This window comes from Hylobates moloch, unplaced genomic scaffold, assembly GCF_009828535.3.
Source record: "Hylobates moloch isolate HMO894 unplaced genomic scaffold, HMol_V3 SCAFFOLD_2, whole genome shotgun sequence".
Classification (NCBI taxonomy): domain Eukaryota; kingdom Metazoa; phylum Chordata; class Mammalia; order Primates; family Hylobatidae; genus Hylobates; species Hylobates moloch.
This window is the reverse complement of record NW_026652277.1, coordinates 4,066,099-4,089,405: the sequence shown is the minus strand read 5'-3', so window position 1 is coordinate 4,089,405 and position 23,307 is coordinate 4,066,099. Positions and strand designations below refer to the sequence as shown.

Below are 23,307 nucleotides of genomic sequence, written 5' to 3'. Positions count from 1 at the left end.
TTTTTCCAGCACAACAGAAACAAAAATTAATAGAAAATAAAGTCAGATTCTATGACCATTCTTACTGAGTTCTCATGTATTTGACTTTTCTTGTACACCTTTTATATGCAAGCATTGCCAAAAACAAAGGAACATAAATATTTACACAATAAAAAATCCTCTCACCTTAGAAAAGTCTATTGTGAAAAATATAGACACCCAGCCACTTACCTCACACCCTGAAGCCTTTGGTAATACACTGCATTTGCATGATTTCATTCTCTTCCTTCTATTTTACTGTCCTCTCATAAGAGTTTCATCTAGGGAGCTCATAATTTGCTGAAACCCACTTGTGGTTCTAAAGATCTTCCTCAAGGATTTTGACCTTGGGCTCTGCTAGACACTGCTCATATGATCAGGTCATCAGAATTAAGTCCCCATCTATCCCAGCTCCACACCCAATCCACTGAGCATGGTATCATAGAGAAGTTCTCATTATTAAGATTTGCAGACGTTCATCTGCCTTCTTTTTGTGAATTCCTCATATTGCCTCTCTTTCTCAATTGCATTAAGTTTGTGCCCCTACATTTCTTTCTTTCCTTAGACTCTATCTGTACGTTTCCATCTCAGGTCGAGTTCTCCTAGAAGCAAACTTTGAGACGAGAGTTTGGGTGCAAGTGTTTGTGAAATAAATTCTTCCAGGAGAAACCAACTGGCCAGGAAGTGAGGACACTCAACAGCGGGAGGTTCAAGTGCAACCACAGACTTAGCCTGAGCTTGCAGGGAGAGCAGGACAGCAAGTGACACTGTGTGCTTAGCTCCTCCTGGAGTCAAGAGCTCAGTCCTAGGAGGGAAGCAGAAGAACAGCCCTCCTGGAGGAGGCCATCGTCTGACGAAGGCCCTTTAGCAGCAGAGCACAGGGTGGAAAATGCACACGTTGCTGGCGGAAGCTGAGGGCAGGATGGGTGAGAGCAGCACCTGCTACAGCTCTGCTCTTCCAGGTTCCTGAGTTGACCGATTCATTCGTTCACTTTCTGCCCTTTTATTAAATCAATGCATTCGTGATGGTGTATTTTACTGTGTACAGCAGTGACATGTGAGAACTCTTTCGGAGTATCTCACATTTAACACATGCCATTCATGAGGGAAGCTTGCGTTTGCAGCACCTTTTAAATGAAGATTGTGTTTGCAGCACCTTTTAAATGAAGAAATGTGTAGTGACAATTGGAAAAATAAGGAAAAAAAAGGAAAGAAAGGCGGAAAAGTTCTCCTGTTTACATTACCTCAGCCACACCACTATAATAAATTAATGCCACAAATTAAAGTTGAATTTGAGTACTTTCTTTAAAACAAAAGGAAAAAAACATAATTAGCTGGTTGTAGGTTTTTATAATTTGATATTCGTGGTTAACTGAATAACTCTTATTCAGGAGATGCAAGAAAATGAGTAAGAACTTACTCATTTGTTATTTATGATGGAAATAATATAAATTTAAAAGTGCAGCTGCCATTTTAAAAGTAGAAAGTAGGAAAATAGACATTGAGTGACCGAAAAACACTATTTAAAAAGTGAGTCTTTGAAATCTGTTATTTCATCCCTAATTTACTAAAAAATTTAACCAGAGACCTAAAACTATCTTTATTTCTGTGGAATATTTAAATGATATTAGACTCTCCATTTAAAATAATGTGTTTTTACTGTAAACTGTGACAAACATTAAGTCATGATTGAAAATTGCATTACACAGTTACAAGTTGCATACATTTCCATTCACTTGCACATTCCTTCAACGAATTATTAGGCATTTGCTATGTTTTCTGGGGACTTGGGATAAAAAGATGATTAAGCATAACCTCTAGCATCAAATGAGCTTATTATCTAGTAATTGGAGTCAAAGAAGTTCACTAAAATGCTGTAGGATCAGATGAAAGATGTGCTTTGTACCATAGGAACATGAACAATAAAATGGCCAATTCCACATGGAAGGCCCAGGAAGGGCTTCATAAAGAAGATTCTGTTTAATCAAATACTTTAAAATTAATAGGTTGACTTCAGCTACAGAGAAAAAAAAGAGAACACTCTAGGGAAAGGGAACCAGGAAAAGTAAAGCAACAAAATTCAAATGTGTGCATCAGCATGGTTTTGTAACCCAAATATAAGTGGAAATTCCTGTGACCTGGGATATCTGGAAGCATATTCAGAGAAAAAACAGGCCAACTAAATATATAAGTTAAAGAATTTAATTAATTATAAAACATTTGAGAGACTGTCCAAAGATAAGATGACCATATTTTCTTTTTTGTGTTTATTAAACTATTCACTGAAGAAAAAATTACCTACAGAAAAGGCAACACATTATGTGAATGGTTTGATGAATTGTCACAAAGGGAACACCCCTGCATAATTACCACCCAGGTCAACACAGAAACCTACAGCATCTCAACCCCAGGTCTTCAGAGAGAATAGATTTTCCATTCATCTATTCTCTTTGCATTGAGCAAAGAGAAACTCATTGCTCAATTGCATTGAGGAACTACCCCATCCTTTCGTGTAGAATGTCGTTGCCACTTCCAGCTCCTTCATTCCGTACTCTGCAACCTTCACCTACTTTGTTCCTCTGTCTCTGTTTTCTTTAGTTTTCTACATCTAGAATTCTCTATACTCACTTAAGACTGATAGATACTTGAAATCCTCAGTTGACCTCTCTTTTCTAGGCACAGAGTTACATTAAGTCTCCCTGCTTCCCTGTAAAATAGAGGTGGTTGTGTGAATAAATTCCTACCAAGGGAATAGGCGCTGGTATGATAGGCATCACTTGGGTTACGCCTCTACAGAAAATGGCTTTCTAAGTTCCTTTATCAACTTCACCAACAACATGTACAAGACAGGGCAGAGCCATGAGGAACAAAATTAGGTCCCTGAGTCACCATGTGGAGGGGAGCTTCCTGCCAACCAGGAATGCAGTCTGAAATTTTTCATGAGGAAGAATAAAACTCTTGTTGTAGGAAGCCACTGGAACGTTGATGTATGTTTGTTACAGCAGCCAGTGCTACTCACATACCAGCCAGCAGCAAACCCAATGGGCAGGAAGCATTCACCGTGTAGAAAAGAAAATGCATTCATGTGAGAGATTTTAATGTGCATGCATGACGGAAATATGGACTGTTGGGAGAAAGGGGAGGGGATTGAGGATACAGGCCCTGAGAGGGAGGAGACAAGAAGAAAGCAGTTTGCAGAAACATGAGCTCATGAGAGTCCTCTGTCACTGTGAAGTCTTAGCTTATTGATGGAGCAAGAGGGACAATGACAATCACTGGGTAAGAAAGAGATATGATGGCATTGTGTTTCCAAGTGACCACCATATATGCAACTAGACTAAAAGGTGGAGGCAATGAGAGCAGCCTCTAGTCTCTTCTCGAGCCAGGCTCCGAGACCACGAGGTGAGACAGTAGCAAAAGGGAAGTGGATGGACGAGAGAGAGGGGTACAAGAGTCATCACTCATGAAAACAGAATTCACCAGATCTGGTTGTAAGTGAAAAGAAAATGGAAGGCAAAACACAGAGACAACATGTTCAGTGGTTGATTGGATGTGGAGAGGGAGAGAGAAGGTTGAACAGGTGGAGCACTGGATATTATCAGGGCAAGGAATCAACACTGTATGATGCTGCAACAGAGGATGCATTTATCAAAATCCATGGAATGTGCAACACAAACTGGACCCCAGCGTCAACTATCGACTTTAGTTAATAATGATGTATCATCGATAATATTGGCTCATCCATTGTAACAAATACACCACATTAATGGAAGGAGTCCATTATAGTGGAGGCTGGAGCAGGAGAGAGGAAGCGTCTGGGAACCCTGAGTACTTTCCATTCCAGTTTTCTCTAAATCTAAACCTGCTCTAATAAATAAAAGCTAATAATTAGGGAAAAAAATGGATGCTTACAAGTTATAATTTGGATACATGTTTTAAGATATGAGTATACATTCCTAACCTGGTTTATGTCTTCCTTTGTGTAGATCTTACGTCATGCTCGTCCTGAGAGTGGGAAGAGGGGTCCCTTCTCATGTTACTTTGCTGTGTCATCACTTATAAGATTAGAACTTGCCATCATTGCTTAAACATTCAACAACTAGCTAAAGCTAAGCTAAAAAAAAATCACCACAAGTTCAGTTTTAAAAAATCGTTTTCCATTTTACAGTTACTCAAACAGAAGAAATGAAAATTTGAGTGACTTAATTTTGATCTCCTTCCAAGGGTGAGCAGAGGCTGACAATGAAGTCATTACTAAGGTCCAGAATTTTCCCTGTTGTGGGATCAAGCTCGGGCCTCAGGCCAGGAGGAAGGACTCACTGATTCGAGTTTCTGTGTGTCCCATTTGACCGCCTGGCTTCATGAAGGCTAGACAGCGGGAATCACAGAGTCAGTGGCCCTGAAAACACAGGCCACTTGATATTTCCTTCTTTGATTTTCCGTAGCTACTGACAGAAGAGAATTCAAGCCTCCAGCACCACCTTCAGAAGGTACCAATGGAGTGAGCCACTCCAGACCACAGCCCCAGATCCAGTTTCAGACAAATGTTTTCCCTCTGTAACCACTGCTGCAGATCCCAGGGCTGAGGAGATGAAACGTGATCGCTAGTCTACAGGATGCACATCTAGGAACAGCTTCTCTCAGTATCCTGTTCCCGCCGGAGACATGAGCCTCTCTCAGCTGCACATGGGTGGGTTAGCCACCCTGGGGATCCTCGAACCCAAGAAGGGACAAAAATGGGTAACCAGGACCTGCCCTTCCACTGAACTGGGGCCACAGGCTCTCGCGTCGTTTGTGGGATGGCACCAGAGTTGGGAGGGTCTTTACTGAACGGACATGGGCAAAAACCAAGTGGAAGACAGGTTCTGACAAGATTCTTCCACTTAGTGAGGGTGAAAGAAACTCATCAGGGTTCAGAACAGGGTCTCTCCACCTTCCAGGTGATTATTGGTTGTTTGTTTTCTTTTCTTTTCTTTTCTTTCTTTTTTTTTTTTTCTTTTTGAAATGGAGTCTTGCTCCTGTCGCACACGCTGGAGTGCAATGGTGCGATCTCGGCTCACTGCAAGCTCCACCTCCCAGGTTCAAGCAATTCTCCTTCCTAAGCCTCCCGAGTAGCTGGGATTACAGGCTTGCATCACCATGCCCAGGTAATTTTTGTATTTTTAGTAGAGACAGGGTTTCATCATGTTGGCCAGGCTAGTCTCGAATTCCTGACCTCAGGTCATCCACCCGCCTCGGCCTCCCAAACCAAAGTGCTAGGATTACAGGCATGAGCCACTGCATCTGTCACCCAGGTGACTATTAATACTTTGAGGTCTTATCATTCTTTGTCATGAAGGGCTGCCCTCTTCACTGTAGGATGTTTAGCAGCATCCCTGGCCCTGACCCACTAGATACCAGCAGCAATGTCCCAGTTGAGACCATCAAAAAAAGTCTCCAGACGTTGCCAGATGTTCCCTGGTGAGGAAGGAAGGGTCACAAAAATCACACCACAGTGAGAACGACTGATATAGGAGATGCCCCTAATGTTACAGGGACTGCTGTTGGATGGGACAATAACTCTTACCTATTTTTCAACTTTTTAACTAGATGCTGCTATGCAGTGCCCAAAGAAATAATCCACTGGATTCATAGTTTAGTAAATTATCTCTCCATTTTCAAAGAAAATGAGGGCTGAGAGCTGTCTATACATCCATCCAACACAGAGCAGGTGAGGCTGAGTTTTAGCAAGCGATTCCACCAACAGAGCCTCCCAAGGTACTAAATCCCACAACAGAGAGGCTGCTTCTAATACAAAATGTGTCTTTATGGGGAAAATTGCATCAGAATAGTTCACATGAAAAGGCCAAACTGCATGATTCATTTTGGAAGAGTATTTCTAAAAGTGAGCCCTATTTTAAAAATTCACTTTTTTATTTTTTTCCAGGACTCTGATAGTTCCACTAGAGATCAATGATTCCTTCTCAGAGGGGAAATACGAAGCAATTGAATCTTGGTCTTCTATTGCTTGAAACCACTCCACCTCTGTGAACTCATTTCATATTTTAAGCTCCCAAAAAAGACTAAAGAATTTAACGAACTCCCATGTGACCACATATTGCTAACAGAACAACTTATAATTTTTAAAATGTCCACGTTTCTGAAAAGATACTTAGTACCATCTGCCATAGGATAGATTTCAATGCAGTTCTGTCCCAATTTTGATCTCTTCCAAAGCGTTCATATATATGTATTAATTTATCTAAAATATTTTTATTGAGACTACTTTATTCCAGAAATTATCCTAAGCATTGGGAATGATTCTTTGGCTAAAAGGCATGACAAAGCCTACATAAGACTGACAGTTCCATAGAAGATACATTCAGCTAACCGGAAACTGAAATCTTATGCTACAAGGGCTATGGCGGGGAGCACAGGGTGCTTCTGTGTGGAAAGCACATAACCTAGACCCAGGACCATGCAAGGATCCCCGTGGGCACAAGAAAACCCTGGCAAGATAAGAGCAAGGAAGACTGTGCTATGCAGAGGCACATGCAAGCCCCACATCATGAAGGAATTGCTACTCTGTGGTCTCACACGTAACTACAGGAGTGGCATGCCTGGTGTATTAGCCTGGAATATTCACCCCTGTCCTAGGGGAAACACAGAAGGGAGGAGCATATTCCATGAGGATGGTGGTGAGAACGACCCCCTCCTGGCTGAGGTGCAGGTGAGTCCCTCTTCCCTCAGATGCTTCACCGCCCTTCAGATTGGACTCAAGTTCTCTCCTCCTGGAAGCCTCCACTCCAGCTTTGATTCTCCCTTCTCAAGTTGGCCCTGACTTTCTAGAAGGTCCTAAGTAGGCTTCCTGTTAGGGTTCCAGAACCCTAACTGCCAATACTATTCAAATAGCACTTATTATATACTTTATTATTTATGTGTTTCCTGTAAAAATTCTTTTGACTTTTTAGAAAAAAAAAATTGCATAAATTCTTGAGGCATGGAGAATGCCTACCATAAGATTTGCTATGTTGTTTTGTTTTGTACCCCTGCCCTGTGAGCCTTACTCAGTTCTACAAATAAATGGCATTTCGACCTGCAAAGAAGTGACTGAAGCAAGTCTAAAACAAGAAACAAACAAGCACATATGAGTAGAAAAAAAAACTACTCTAACAAATTGACCTCAAATGCAATGGTTCATACCACATAGAAGTTTCCTTCTCTGTCCAGTGGTAGTCTAGGGTGGATAGGCAGGTCCATCCAGAAGGTATCAACTTATAATTTTTATTTATAATCAACCTGGGCAGCTCAACATCCTCAAAACACATTATCCTGAGATGCTCCAATCTTTGCAACTTACATGTAGCAGGAAGGAAAGAGGTCTTTTAGATTCAAGTTGAGCATATCATGGGTGTTCATAGTCTCCTGATGAGAACGGGATCCCATGGTCATGAGGGAGCTGGGAATTACAGTCTTCCTGGACACCTCTGACCAGGAAGAATGAGGAACTGATGTGTGCAGAGAAATGAGTGTCTCCTCCACCAAGCTCACCTCTTTGATACTCTCAAGCCTATTTGCTAGCTCCCATCGTTCCATTATAAGCCCTTCCTTTTGCATCTCTACCATAGGTAGAAGTACGGAAAACATTCTAAGAAAATGTTACTTCCAAAACTGTCTAAAAATAATTATCTGGGATTTGTGTATCTGCAATAGAATAGGAAACTACTCCACTATCCCTGTACGCCTGCCATAGACCATAGAAAAACAGTGGTTTAACGTTTTGAGCTAAAATAAAAGAATCACGATGAAAGAGCTATTTACAAATATGACATTCTTTTATGTACTTTTAGATAGAAGACATTTATCAGCAATGGTATCTAAAAACTGCAAAAGTAATTTATTGCTGAGCAGGGACAATGCAGATTAAATTAATTTTTAATTTTAGGACTTTCAAAATATGACAAAGGAAGAACAACAGAAAACTCGCATAACCCAATTAGAAGTAGGCAAAGGACTTGAATAGATATCTCCCTAAATAAGGCATAAAATAAGCCAATAAACCCATAAAAATTGTTCAACATCACTAATCACTATGGAAATGCAAATTAACACCACAGTGAGATATTGCCTCACATGCATTAGGATGACTACTATTAAAAACAAGAGCAGAAGGCCGGGCGTGGTGGCTCACACCTGTAATCCCAGCACTTTGGGAGGCCGAGGCTGGTGGATTACTTGAGGTCAGGTGTTCGAGACCAGCCTGGCCAACATGGTGAAACCCTGTCTCTCCTAAAAATGCAAAAATTAGCCAGGCATAGTTTTGGGCACCTGTAATCCCAGCTACTTGGGAGGCTGCGGCAGGAGAGCCACTTGAACCCGGGAGGCGGAGATGGCAGTGAGCTGAGACGGTGCCACTGCATTCTAGCCTGGGTGACAGAATGAGTCTGTCTCAAGAAAAAGAAAAAAAGGGAAAGGGGGAAAACAAAAACAGAAGGATTTTAGAATAGTGAAAAGGGTCATGGAAAAACCATTTTTATCTTGAAAAACCCTTCTGGCTGCAGCATGGAGAGGTTCTTAGAGGACTCTTAGAATGGGTGCAAAAATAACAGCTAATAGCTTTCTCAGTATCTGGGGCAACAGATGATGGCAGGTTGGGCCAAGGTATGGTAACTGAGATGGGAATGACCCAGTGGCATCACGGGGAGATTGTAGGTGTGCAGTAGGATACGGGTTTTCCAATTTCAGCAGAGCTGTCGTGCTACTTTGATATTTTAGGGTTTCACTGATGTTGAGTTGACAATGGGAATTGTGGGAGTGAATAGGAAGAGAGTCTAGAGTGAATATGAAGATGACCTGCACTTAAGTAACTCCAACACAGATTGATCTATGTTTAGAGATGACACTGAAAAAAAAATAAAAATAAAAGAGACTGAGAAGGCTAAGTCACTGATGTCAGACAAAAATCAGTTCAGGTCGCCTACTTGAAACCGAAAACATAAGTGTTTCACGAAGTGGGGAGAGATCAGTAGTATAAATGCTCTTTGACAGTTAAGGAAGATGCATGGAACTTGTCATTAGATTTGCTGGCCTGGGAATCATTGGTGGTCAGGAATATCTCAGTGGAGTTAAGGGGGTGGCAGTCAGGCTGAGGGAATAAGACGTGAGAAGTTGGTCAGAAAACGGCGGCAGTATACAGTCTATATTCTTGAGACACTTTCCTGGGACAGGGGAAAGATGGGTCTATAAGTAGGGAGGGATTTTGTTTCCCTGTTGTTTTTTCAAATGACCTAATAGAGATATGTTTTTAAAATATTAAACTAATATATTTTCCTGTATATTCTCAATGAAACATGTTCTCTGGCACTGTTCAATCACCCCAGCTCTAGGAAAGAGGGAGAGCAGAAGCCACCAGAGGACAGGAGGAGATAAGAAATAGGGTAACACCTGGACAGAAAGGTGGAAGCACGAGAGATGGAGACAGAAGAGGGCAATGTTGGGGCACACATTCTCCGACCCTCTTTCAGAAGGGGAAGGATTTTGAGCAGCAGCTAGGAGGAAAGGTTGTCTCTCTGGGATGAGAGAGAAGACCGATGAACAGGGTGCCCACTTACCCACTTATGATGCTGCTGTCGTTACCTACAATGCAGTATCTGTGAGCATGCAGCTTGGTGAGGCGGGGAGAGCCTGGGGTGATCTTTCCTGAGGCACCCTCAGGGTGTCTGCAATATGATAGCAATGCAACTGTTTTCCTTTGCCCAAAGGATTAGGAGGGTTCTGAGTACAGAGCCAAGGAGCTTTTCTGAAGGTGTTTCAACAAACCAGCCAAAGTCTGCAGGGAGAGCTGCACTGGCTGAGGACTGAATGGAGTCGGATCCAGACGCCAGGGTGTACATACTGACCACAAGGCCTAACATTAGATGAGTCTAACTAACATTCATTAGATAGAGTCCAGCTAAACCACCAAGTCATGAGAATACACTGAACTCACCACTCAGAGAACTGGAATCAAGTGTCACTAGGGTGTCCAACAACCAGAATGACAAGAAACATCTTCAGGGACATACAAGGAGCGTGAAGCAGGAGAAAGAGCTAATGCACAGGGCCAGGCAATTTCCCCCTTGCTCAGGAACCCAGAGGAAACCTGAGTTGATGAATAAGACCATGTTTCCTGAACACACTTTAACATTTACAATCGGTCTTAACCTTCCGGATTGGGTATTAAGGGGAAGTTTGAATCAGCTTTAAATTAATAAGCAAGCTTCTGTTCTTTGTATGTGATGTGCTCTTTGAAGGTGACGTGCAGAATTTGGGAGTCTCACTAAATGGGGAAGATGTGGGTGCATTGATTAATGAGGATGGTCCAGGTAAGAGTGAACTGATGAGCGTAAGGGAGAGAGATTTTCATCATAGGATACGAAGGTGCTGAACGTTAGAAAGTTAAAATGTTTCATCCAGACTTTTTTCATGCCATGCCACAAAATCATCTTCTAAACAATTAGTTTGGGACCTTCTGTGTGGGACCCCCCCTTTTTTTTTTTTAAATTTCAACACCATCACTTTTTGCCTTTCCCTAAACCAACATACTAAAGTCCCGCTGACATAATCTGCTTCCGGAGAAGAGGTTCTGCATTGTCTCTACAAAGTTTCCATCAAGTGAAAGTTGGCAACATAAATCTGTGTGAAATTCTACCTCCACAGAAGCAGATTTTTGAATACCCTTTCTTCATCAAAATGCTGGCAGTGAGAAGTAATCCTGATCCCACTGTATTTACTTGTCGATCCTGAATAAGCAACACTGCATTTTTATTTGATCGTAACTTAGACATTTGCTCCATGCCCTCTCCCATGCCATACCCTTGTGTGTGTTCATCCTCAAAGCAGAACCATTGTAAGGGAAAGCCCAGGGTACATGGAGCCATGTTTGCCCAGCTTCTTTCTTTCTTAGGTTTCTTTTCCTCCCATACCTTCAATGGGAAGCCTGAGCTTCTCTAACCTCATATTTCATTATTTCTTTGCTCTCCCAATCCCAAGCCAGTAAAGCAGTGACAACCAAAATTAAACTAAAAATTAAACTACGTTGGTGCAATAATTCATCTCATCCTCTTGTGTTACTCATCACGTAGTGAGTACCCCTGAGATTAGAACAGGAAACAGACAAGGATCCCTAAATTACTTATTTGACAATGAAATCGTATTCATCACAGAAGGTCAGTAGAGAAACTTAGATGTGCAGCTCATGGCCACGTGTGCCATGTTTTACTCAACAATAATGTTGTTGAGGATGGTGATGATAAGATAAAAAAATATTCTGCAAACCTTCGTGGAAGAGCAAGTGGAATTTGATAGCAGTGTGCTGGTTTTTAAGAATGCCTCTAGAGGACTTGAAAATAGCCATTAAGCAGTTTTGCTGAAGCAATTAGAAAACCTTAGAAGAAAGTCCTCAGACATTTAATCAACGTTCCCTATAGCTGCGTCCTAAAAATAAATGTGAAGAAAAACAAGAATATACTCTGCATTGCAGTAGGAAAGTTTGGAAGGCAGAGAAAGATAAAAAGTTGCAAAAGAAAATGGAAAATAAAAGCAGAGTGTTGTGATAACTTTGTAGGGTCGCACCTAGGTTCAAATGAACTACATTCTCAAGGATTGTCTTTCCTATGTTTCTTAATGTTTGTAGCCACTGTTGTGGAAGATTTAGCCTGGGGAAATGGAGGAGCAGCCTTTCCTCTAAAAAAAACAAGTTAATATAGGGTCTTGCTCTGTTGCCTTGGCTGGATTGCAGCAGAGCAATCTCAATTCACTGCAGCCTCTGCCTCCTGGGCTCAAGTGATCCTCCCACCTCAGCCTCCTGAGTAACTGGGACCACAGGCATGCATCACCATGCTCAGCTAATGTTTAAATTTTTGTAGAGATGAGGTTTTACTGTATTGTCCAGATTGCCTTTAAAAAAAATCTTACATACATTGTCACTTATCTGCAGACATTGATGGGAGGCACCAGCTGAACTTGCAGCTCCCTCATTTTGAAGCTTCTTTGATTCCTGGGCTAGGTGTGTGTGTGTTTAGCTCCATGACACAGAGTCCCATCCTCTGCACCCACATAAGCAAAGGCGGAGGTGACGAGAACTGACATGGGCTCAGTCTGTCATTCGGGCTTCAACCTGTGCTTCTGGGGCCCAGCTCACCATTCCTCCTCCACCCTATACCCATGTTTTAGTCCCAGATGTCCAGTCTATGGACTTCAAAGTCCAGCGTTAGACACAAAGGCAACTCTGCAGAGATGGTTTAACCAGCTCCCAATGTTGTGTAAGGTCAAATAGTTGAAGACAAATCTGTAGAGTTGCTATGTTTCTGGTTACACAGAATTCGGTACTAAGGGTGGTTTCAGAGGAATGGAATCTTAAGGGTACAGTTTTTGAGTTGTTTCTGTGTGTGTGTGTGTGTGTGCGCGCGCACGTATGTGTGTGTGTTTGGAATTGGTTTTCTGATCTGATTAGATTTAAAAGCACTAAGTACCCTATCCACAGTGGTAAAGAGGGGTAAGTAGTTCCTAGCATTAGATGGAGAGAAGGTCAGAAAAAAAAGAAAGAAAGAGAGATGGAGAGACAGAGAGAAAGAGAAAGAGAGAGAAAGAAAGAAAGAGAGAGAAAGAAAGAAAGAGAGACTCAGATTATCACTTTTATACATCTTTTATTAAGTGCCCATCTGAGTGACCAAGAATTTATTGAGTTTGACCATTTTAATGAAAATGAGGAATATAATCGTGTTGGTTGGCTAGTTCTAACTACACTGGAGAACTTGGGAAAGAAAAATGATTAATTCAGGGCTTTAAATACCAAGATCAAGTTCTATATAAGGATCCTGAAAGCTTCTAGATTGGTCCTGAAAGAAATCCTATCTCCCATAGCCAGAGAGCCAAGGTTTTTGAACAGGAAACCCAAAGTCTCATCCTGTGGGTGGCTGAATTATAGCCAAAATTGAATTCCAAACCTCATAGAGTCTCTTTTATTAAATGTAGGACATTTACTGGGAAGGAGTGGGATTCTGAGGTTTGGGAAGGGAATGTATGAGCAAATTCTAATTAATCTGGAAACCTAGAGCCCTTAATTCTGACAGCTTCCCTTGCCTTCTTGGCCAGTAGAAGCAGTCTGCAGCCCTGCCTGAAGAAGTTAGTCTCCCTTTTCTTGAAGTATCTCCAATGCCCACCACTGCCCGTTAGTACTTGCATTGAAAGCCGTACTAATCTTCATTAAGTTCTACTCCCACTCCTTTTTCTTCCTTTTAGACCTAGAGTTGACTCAAGCCTCAAACCTGTGATGGGATATGATACACATCCAAAGAGTTGCATGATCTGCCAATTAATATCAACAAACTCTGGGAAATAAGAATGACAATGTATCTTAAGGGTGTGGGATTAAGATGGAAATAATATACAATTGTATCATGGTATATGTTTTGATGTGGATTTATTGATTCAGTGTCTTAGCTTGAGGGGCTAAGAATGGCACTAATAATTTTCTCAATTGGTTGGCTGAATCATGGACCCAGAGGTGACCTACGCGACTTGAGGTTAAAATGTCAGAACGTTCTTGGTATAACATCGAGAAACATACCCAAAGGCTCAGGGAAGTTAGAATGCAAGAGTGAGTTCCTGTAGCAGACCTGCTCACCCACCTGGATGTGCCTTTCCCTCAGCTGAGCCACAGTGCAGATTTCATACTCAATTGTAAGCCATGGCATTACCAGTCAACGTGAGCCATCATGAACCCATCATTATCTGATGTATTTTCAAGGATTTTATTATATGTTATTGCAACTCAGGAAGATAGGCAAGATTTTTTCTATTGCTACGTTTCTGAGTTGAGAAAACTGAAGTTCACTTAACATTATGCATTTTGAATCCTGATAAAAATAGTACATGTATCTGTGTAGCTATCAATTCGAATAGGTGAACAATCAAGATGTTCAGTTATGAACAGTGCATTCGACCACATCTAAGGATAAATATTAAGCAAAAACAATTCAAGTCACAAACTTAAAATACTGTAAGTAAGGTCATGCCAAACTACTTTAAGAATATATCTGTGGTAAAAATACATCCTAGGCTACATTACATAGAGTGAGATTTGTGGGAAATAACTTGCCCTTTTCTTCTATTAAAGGGCAGAGTTTTTGGGGAAAAAAAAGATAGTTCAATTTCCTCTCTCCAAGCTGTCTTTTTAAAATAACATAACATAACACATAGTTTGACACAACTCCACATGACTCAGAAGCCCTTCTTAAAATAAGACCAGACCACATTCATGGAGGCTGAGTCACCTCTAACCTTCTAAACTTGGTGAGGATTACTAACCAGAACATATTTTTATTCCTAAGATAGTATGAGAAAGTTCTGATCTTGACAGTTCACGTAACGTTCAATCAATTATACCATTGCTCTAGCTCTAAAGTTTTCTTTTTCTCCTTTTCTCAGTGTCTTACCAAGAATGAAAGACAACTTACGTAAAAACTATGGGCTTTCTAGTATAAATAAAAACTACTCATCTCCAGAAAATAAACAATGACTGCTAAGATGATTGAAAAAAGACAGGAGAAGAAAGTAGCTTGTAAAAGCGTGTGAAATTCATTCACGTTGGAATCTCCTACAGGCACTTCAGGTACGAATTCTACCTTATCCTCTGTGTTTTACTCCAGGAAAGCATTTCCTTCTCCAGAGCCAGGAAAAAAAACTTTTTAAACAAAGTTCAGCGTTTTTTAATTAAAAATTGACACTAATGCGTATATCTTAGACTGCACTGCATTGCATATTATGCTGTTGTGTGTGATAAGTTTATGTTTTCATGATTCTGTCTGAAAGCTTAAAGATGTGTGTTTTACAAAAATAGCTCTAGTACAATAGGACAACAAAACATGAACTCTTGAAGATCTGAATTGGAATTATCTTCTGACAGACTATAATTCTTTATTTAATAAATGAAGATGGATAACATTGACCTCACGTGTCACTACAACGAATTCAAGGGTGTGGACATGTTTTTCAGGTCTTGAGATTGTAAACATTTTAAGTGTGATTGCTGTGAATGAAGGAAACACAGAGCCATCATGACAAGCGTAAACTCAAAGGGAGCTGATTTCTTCTACTCACTGAATGTTTCATTAGTGACAGGGCCCAGATAATAAAGAACTGTGATCACTTCCTGTGAGTGATGGCTTTCCATCAATTGTATGCTGAGTAACATTTACAGTATTCATTTTTAAGCACCCATCTTCCTGGGAGCCATATCTTCCCCTAAGCTTTCAGTTAATTCTCCTAAGAACAGGGCTCACTTAGGCACTGAGCTGTGCAGCTGCTGCCTGAGTCTCCTGGACCCCTGCCCTCACCTCCAGCCACACTGAAAAACATTCAAGTTTTAACTTCAGAAATGTTCTGTAACCCACTCCCAGACACCCAACTGATTAAATCATAGATTAGAGGAAAAAATTCTTGCCTGAAATTGTCATCTTGCACGTGTGCTGATGTCCAGAAGGACACATCCTGGTGGGAAGTGACTGCATGTTTTGTTCATATTCCAAGTCCTGTTGACAAAAGAGAATAATACAGGTGTCCTCCTGAAACTGTCACCACAGTGACCTTCCTCAGTCAAAAAGAAATATAAATATTATTGTGTTTCTCATGTCTGAGGCACCTCTGAAAGCATTTGTCTTTTCAGAGAGTTCAGCACTTCATCTCACGGGTTAATTAAACCAACCTATAGTGGCAAAGTTTAGTGGTAGTGAAAATAAACATAATCCTCTTTCTGTTGCCCAACTTTTCAGTTTCATTTTGTAATTTTTCAATACAGCGGCATGATAAGTGACAATCCTGGATGCCAAATGATTTCCAATTCTTTCCCTGCCACCTGCCCTGCCCCGACACCTGCCATCTCTCATTTACACAATTCAAGTAATCAAGGGGCAGTTTGGCTCCCTTTTTCTGGAGAAAAACTTTTGCAGAGTTTTAACTTACTCCGAGGGAAGAAAAGCCCTCAAAACACTGAAGCATACCAAGCAAATAAATAAATAAATGCACAAAGGCTCCCTGCGGTTGTCTGACGAGGATACTGGAGCAAGCAGCCTGAAGAACAAACGTCTGACTGTTGAAACAGTGAGATAGGAATAAACCCATGGGGCCACATCTGGGAGTGTGAGTGTGTGAATGGAACTAAGCTGGTCTCCCACACAACAGGAATTCCACCAAAAGTATGCGCTCTGTATGGGAGGACAGAAAAAAAATGTGTTTAAAATATCACTAAGGAAACCCAGATACATTATCTCTGCCAGAGTACAGAAGACAGTACAGTTAGTGCTTGTCTCAAAATGACGGAAACAGAGAACACGCTTTGATGAGGTCGAAGATGCAGGCAAATAGAAAAATAAAAACGGTGGAAAGATTTTTTTTTAATCCCTTAAAATGAGCAAGATGCCTCCCTTTTCATAGCACCAGGAAATATTTCCGTTGCTTTTTTTCATGCTTGTGGCTTTTTGAGGGCAAAGAGTAAGTGAAATCCAAGAATCTGATCTTTCTACTCCAAAGTTTTGGCTGTTGTAATTTGGCTTGTTGTTCAAATATCAAAATGGTTGTTCCTGCTTTGACGCCTGTGAAACAATTTGTTTCAATATCATAGCACAGTTTTAAAAGTATGTTTTGACTCCAGAAATACGTTTGACCTCGGAATTTTGAAAGTATGTTTTGACCTTGAAACTCTTACTTCAAGAAGACATGCGTGCGTGTGTATGTTTGTAGGGCGTGTGTGTGTGTGTCTTGTAGAACCTCACGTTTTATTTTTATTCAGTAGCTGAGCTCCATTTCAATGCCAGTTAAATTTTAGCATGATTATAATACAATGAATTACTCTCTAAAAATAGGTCGAAATGTATTTATATTTGTGAAGTTTAGGCAAATGATACCATCTGCAATATCCTTTAACAGATTAGCTATTGTAAAGGCATAATCGTTAGGAATAATACTTTTCTGCGTCATAATAATTTCCTGTTATTCCTAAGGCAAGTGCTGGGTGATTGTTGTTTCAGTGTGGATCAGCCTGACTTCAATCCATCTGTGCTTCCCAGGGCCGGCTCCTGAATTCCTGCTCCGTGCCATCAGACCTTACCGGCTCTCCTGCTGTTAACGTTCAGTCATAATGTTAAAAACTCAGACTATTAAAATGTGAAGATATGAATTCTTTTGGAAATTGTCAACACGGAAGAGTCTACAATCTGCTTTTAATTTAGCGGTGAAATGACTTAGTTGATGCAACAATTTTACATGCTGAGGAAGGGTTTTTGATTGCTGAATTAGTGTGATAAAGTGATGGCGAGGTGTTCTGTTGACTCTGGAAACAGCAACAAAAATGGTGCTCTTCTCCATACCCGTGTTCATAGATATATCGTCACAGGTGACACTCAAACTTTATTTGATTTTTTTTCTTTTTTCGCTGACTGCTTGAAACACATGTAGCCCCAGGAAACAAGTAGAGCCACCCCAGGGAACTAAAAAACAAGTGAGTAACCCAAGACTCTAAACCACGTGCAGTAGAAATCCTTGACTCTTGTTACAGAGATGGCTGGAGGTTAATCCACATGACAGGGATGAATTATCTATTGATGGGATATTTTTAAAATATCGCCCAAAAGTTTGTAGACATATACATAAAATTAATTCAAATAATTTAATGTGAAAGCTAAAGAATGAATTGGTAAATTTTAAGAAAAAAATAAACCAGATAATAAGACAAATTGTAGGTAATAACAACCACAAATTATTGATTCTAAGATGCAGGTTTCTACTGCTTAAAACCCTTTGAAGTCTTAACCAAATACACTGTCACTATTTTTATAAATTCATTTATTTTGAACCATTTATTAATTGATACACAAGCACACACTTTTTAGTGGTAGAAATTGTAATAAATAATTCTGACACTTTAGTTAACAATTTAATCTAGCTCAAAGATAAATTCCCAACAAATGTGTTAAATGACAAATTTTATTTTTTGTCATAACCCGTGTTTGAGTCTAAAGGTGGTAGTTACAATATCTAAAGAGAAATTTATATCATATGTCACTGGATAAAACAAGAGGCATGGTCTGACTTTGGGAAAGGCTGAATATATAGCACAGACAGGCACTTTTTAATGGGCCTTCGCAGGCCTCAATAATCATTTTCCAAATACATTTGCAATAAATTTCAAATAACACACTTCAAGTTAAAGACCATGTAGATTCAAATGCTTTACTACCAATATTTATCCATTTACATACCATAAAATTGCAAAATTGAACATTCGTACAAAAGCATTTTAAAATGCCCCTGACTAAAATCGTATTTTCTGCAAAAATACAAGTCATAGACTCTTAAGGACCCTGACAATTTTTTTTCTCCATTAGAACACAGGGAACACAGAAAGGTATAAGCACAACAAAAGTGTCATAAATAGATTCTGTTATTCTACTTAAGGCCAAACCAATTCTCAAGCTAAATTACACTGCGGATAACTCGGAATTAAACAGGCTTTTGTTCGCCCAGCTCTCCCACCTTCCACTCAAGTTCTTGTTGTTTCAAGTTTTTCTATTTTTATATCTGGTATATGGGGATTTTTATATCAGTAACTATTCTTGTTATAAAATAGCAAGAATGATCAGTAACATAATCAACAGCAGTTAATTTGGCATTTATGATGTAAAATTGCCTGCAAGAAATACTTGTAACCAATACAAAGTATGCAACCTAATTTATGCCAGCAATAATAGCATTTTTCTATTAACTTTGTAGGGCAGTGAGTTTCTACCGTGGGGATTCATTTTCTAGCCAGCTTGCATGGGGATGAAAGGAAAACGCATATCTGCTATTTTACAGCAGGCAAAGAATATAGACAACTAATGGGAGGGTTAATCCTGAAAAGGGTAAAAAAATACGATGTACATTTATTTATAACAACAATATAAAATTGATTTTTGCAGAAGGGGTAAAAATACAGATATGATGCATGGTTTTCTACATCAAACTCTGTGACACCTCCCTTACCTACCATGCATCATTATCCTAACAACATCCTACTCTTTCTCTCAATCCTAACAAACAAATCACAATATGTGTGTCATCTTAATTCTCATCTAATTTCCATCAAGTTTTGACTGTCAACTTTAAAGTTAGGCAAAAGATCCAAGAATAATATCAAAACGGTTTAGCAACCATGATGGTACAGGCAATGAATAATCCACAAAGATTGGCTGAAAGCTACAGAAAGCACACAGGTGTGAACTCACAGAACATTACCCTGCATATCGCCGAAGCCCGCCTTAAACCAGCACTAGCTCTCTCTGGCCGCCTTCCTGGGGAATGGAGGGAGAGTATTGTGGAAAGGCAGAGTATTGTGGTCAGGATGCCCTGTGCAGGACCTCATGCAGTTACTGTCTCCCTGTTTCTTCCTGGGCAAATCCCTGAGACTCACTGGATAGGCATCTTCATCTGAAAGAGAGGGTTAATAGAAAATAATCCACAATTCTGGATGTGAAAAAACCATGAATGAAGGATTGGTCATTACATCATCCATAGAATATGTTTACCTCTACTAGGCAGCAAAATTGAAAAGTCAGCACAAGCAAAACAAAACAAAACAAAAGCACCCAATGCCTGGTTGGGAGTGCTGGGCTGTCTCCTCACTCAAGTTCTCTTGTACTCCCTGCACTAACTTAGCCATGTGCTTCCTCGTAGCCAGATGTCCACTGACAGGCTGGGCACACAGGCAGCCCAGTCCACAGCCCCTGGGCACAGTGGACACACTAGTATGTGACTATGCACACACAAGGAAGGCAAGACCCTGAAGCAAAGCTTGGTGTAAAGACTGTTTCTGAGGTCACCCTTGGCTGGTGAGACAGTTGTTCCCCCAATGTCTTCATGGAAAGGAAAAAAGGGACCCTACATTCTTAGAATGCTAGAATAACCCTGGTATATGCTTGGTACTGGCCACGAGAATGGAAATATATCTCGGTTTGATTGTAAATTCTGTCCCAAGACCCATAAGAGGGCATGCCTTGCACACCTGCATGGCACGGTGCTGAGTAAGGCTCTGAGCCAAATGACTGCGGGTGGCTCTGCCAGTCTGCAGTGTTATGGGCCCTTAGGGCTTGCACTAGGCTGAGATTTCCAGGTAACATTAATACTGGGAACACTGCTGTGGACCTAATAACAAAGGGAATGCGAAATGGGTCTAGGAGCAACAAAAGCAGTAACAGTAAAAACTAAGACACGACCATTTCTTTTCTGAATTTAAAAAAATATAGTTACAATCTTTAAGGAATCTCCACACTGTTTTCCATAGTGGTTATACTAAAACATTCCCACCAGCAGTGTAGAAGTGTTCCCTTTTAACTGGATCTACACCAATATCTATTATTTTTTGATTTTTTCATTAAGGCCATTCTTGCAGGAGTGAGGTGGTATCTCATGGTGGTTTTGATTTGCATTTCCCTGATGGTTAGTGATGTAGAGCATTTTCCCATATATTTGTTGGCCATTTGTATATTGTATATCTTCTCTTGAGAATTGTCTATTCATGTTCTTAGCCCACTTTTGGATGGGATTGTTTGTTCTTTTCTTGTTGACTTGTTTGAGTTCCTTGTAGATTCTGGATATTAGTCCTTTGTTAGATTTATAGATTGTGATGATTTTCTCCCACTCTGAGGGTGGTCCATTTACTCTGCTGACTATTGCTTTTGCTGTGCAAAAGCTCTTTAGTTTAATTAAGTGCCACCTATTTATCTTTGTTTTTGTTGCATTTGCTTTTGGGTTCTTGGTAATGAAGTCTGCCAGCAATCCCACTACTGTGTATCTACCCGGAGGAAAAGAAGCTATTATAGGAAAAGGATATCTGCACATGCATGTTTATAGCAGCACAATTCACAATTGCAAAAATATGGAACCAGCCCAAATGCCATCAATCAATGAGTGGATGAAGAAACTGTGGTAGACATATATGACGGAATACTACTCAGCCATAAAAAGAAATGAATTAATGGCATTCACAGCAACCTGGATGGGATTGGAGACTATTATTCTAAGTGAAGTAACTCAGTAATGGAAAACCAAACGTTGTATGTTCTCACTCATAAGTGGGAGCTAACCTATGAGGATACAAAGGCATAAGAATGTTACAATGGACTTTGGGGACTTGGGTGAAAAGGTGGGAAGAGGGTGATGACAAAAGGACTACAAATCAGGTTCAGTGTATACTCCTTGGGTGAAGGGAGGAAGCTGAATCTCACAAATCACCATTAAAGAACTTACCTATGTAACCAAATAGCCCATGTTCTCCAAAACCTATGGAAATAAATTTTTTTTTTTAAATAGTTCCAGTCAATTTCTTAAAATAACCATCTTTCAATCTCTAATTTCAAAAAACAACACATCTTTATTTTCAGAACCATGTCAGATTAAAGTCCTGAGAGAGAGAATCTTTCTCTTAAGGAAGGGTCAATGAAGAGTTAGCTTTCTGTCTCAGTCTTGACTGTAATTCTAAGGTTTGCTTTTGCTCACCATTTTATCCACATAAATTAAATATTGGTTAACAAATTTAATTAGAGATTTTTTTTTCAAAATTGAATACCTTTACTGATTTTGCCTTATTGAGTAATATGTACTTGGTGTTAAAAACAAAAAACCTACACACTCACAACATACAAACGAACAGAAATTTAAATTAAAATGTAAATTCTACTCACCCCCAAAAACATTCTACCTCTTGCAATAAGAATCACATAAAATGTTATTATTATTCAGAGTGCTTTTATGCCTGATCAGTAGTGGTGCCTGGTAGAATTTTGACGTGACATGCTGTCAGGAAAAGGGAAAACAGCTGCTCTGGAGTTATGTTACAGGTTTACTGTGCCAACCTGGAAGAATCAAGACTGTCAAAAGCAATCAAACTAACACCTAAGTCCCCATTCATTGTGAGTGAAGGTGTTTTGCCAGAGTGCCAGTGGAAAGTTCTGGGGACACTGCTCTAGCAAGTGACAAGAGTAGTGACTTGGCTTCTCAAATCCTAATCTTTCTGGTCAAAAAATGGATTGGAAGATTTTGTCCAACCAGAAACGTTTTGAGATTCATTTTTCCAATGGAGAAGCATTGATTCATGTAAACCTCAAAGCCTGGTAAGCTAAGCCACTTTTAAAGGAACTGTAAAGTCCAAGAAAGCAGAAGGCAGAGAGAGTTTTCTAAACTATGGCTTGTTTGATAAGTCTCTGTAAATGAAACTTGTCCCCTGAACACATTTTGTGTTTCCTTGGGTCAAAGACTCCCGACGTCCAGATCATTATGCAAGGACAGTTTGAGCCCAGTGCTCTCTGACTGAGGTAGGACCCCCGGGGAAGGTGAAGAGGGCAAGAGGGCAGCCCTCTGCGAAACAGCCCAGCAGTTAAGAATGGGCAGCACCTGGCCAGGCGCATTTGAGAACTAGGAATATGGCAGCAATAACATTTATTAATTTGGATGAAGACAAGAAGACATATTGGATTCCCTGAAACAATCATTGACCTGCCTGAATCCCAACTGCTGCACTGACTCCACTAATGCACCAATCCACTTGAGCTGGGAGGAGAGCCCACGCACAGAGGTTTATGGATGAACAGACCTGGGCGTCTAGCATGATGTTAAATTTATATGGCCACAGAACTACAGAAGGAAATAGCTATAACGTCACCTACCACAGTGCTGCTGACACTTGGACAACATGGGCTTGAGCTGCATGGGTCCACTTAGACAATAATTTTTTCAAAAACTATATTGGAAACTTTTTTGGAAATTTACAACAATTTGAAAAATATTGTAGACCAACCATGTAGCCTAGAAATATTAAAACATTAAGAAACAGGTATGGCATGAATGCATAAAATATACATAGTTGCTATTCTATTTTATCATCTACTACTATAAATATGTGCAAATCTATTATACGAGGTTAACATTTATCAAAGCATATAGTCACAAACTGTTATAGTTTGTACATGGTACCATTTACAGACAAGGACGTATAAGCCAATGTAAAAATGCAGTATTAAGTCATAACTGCATAAAAGTAACGGTGGCACATACTGCACTACTGTGATAATTTCACAGGCACCTCCCACTGCTATTGTGGTGAGCCCATGTGTTGTGAGTTTCTGCATAAAGCCCTGCAATGCTGATCATTGCCACGTGGGCAGTTTGTTTCTCTAGTTAATTGCGTACTGTAGTAAAAAGTGATCTCGCGGTTCTTGCGTATTTTCCGTGTTTAGCGCG

General features: G+C 40.2%; 1 long non-coding RNA gene across 1 annotated transcript in view; it reads left to right on the top strand.

The window, feature by feature from the left end:
* LOC116474569 (uncharacterized) overlaps positions 1-17,138 on the top strand; it is a 169,255-nt gene extending 152,117 nt beyond the window's left edge. Inside the window, exons 3-4 of the long non-coding RNA XR_004249710.2 lie at positions 14,467-14,650; positions 17,064-17,138. This is a non-coding gene — a long non-coding RNA (uncharacterized LOC116474569). The remainder of the gene's footprint in view (positions 1-14,466; positions 14,651-17,063) is intronic.
* The last annotated feature ends 6,169 nt before the right edge of the window (positions 17,139-23,307 follow it).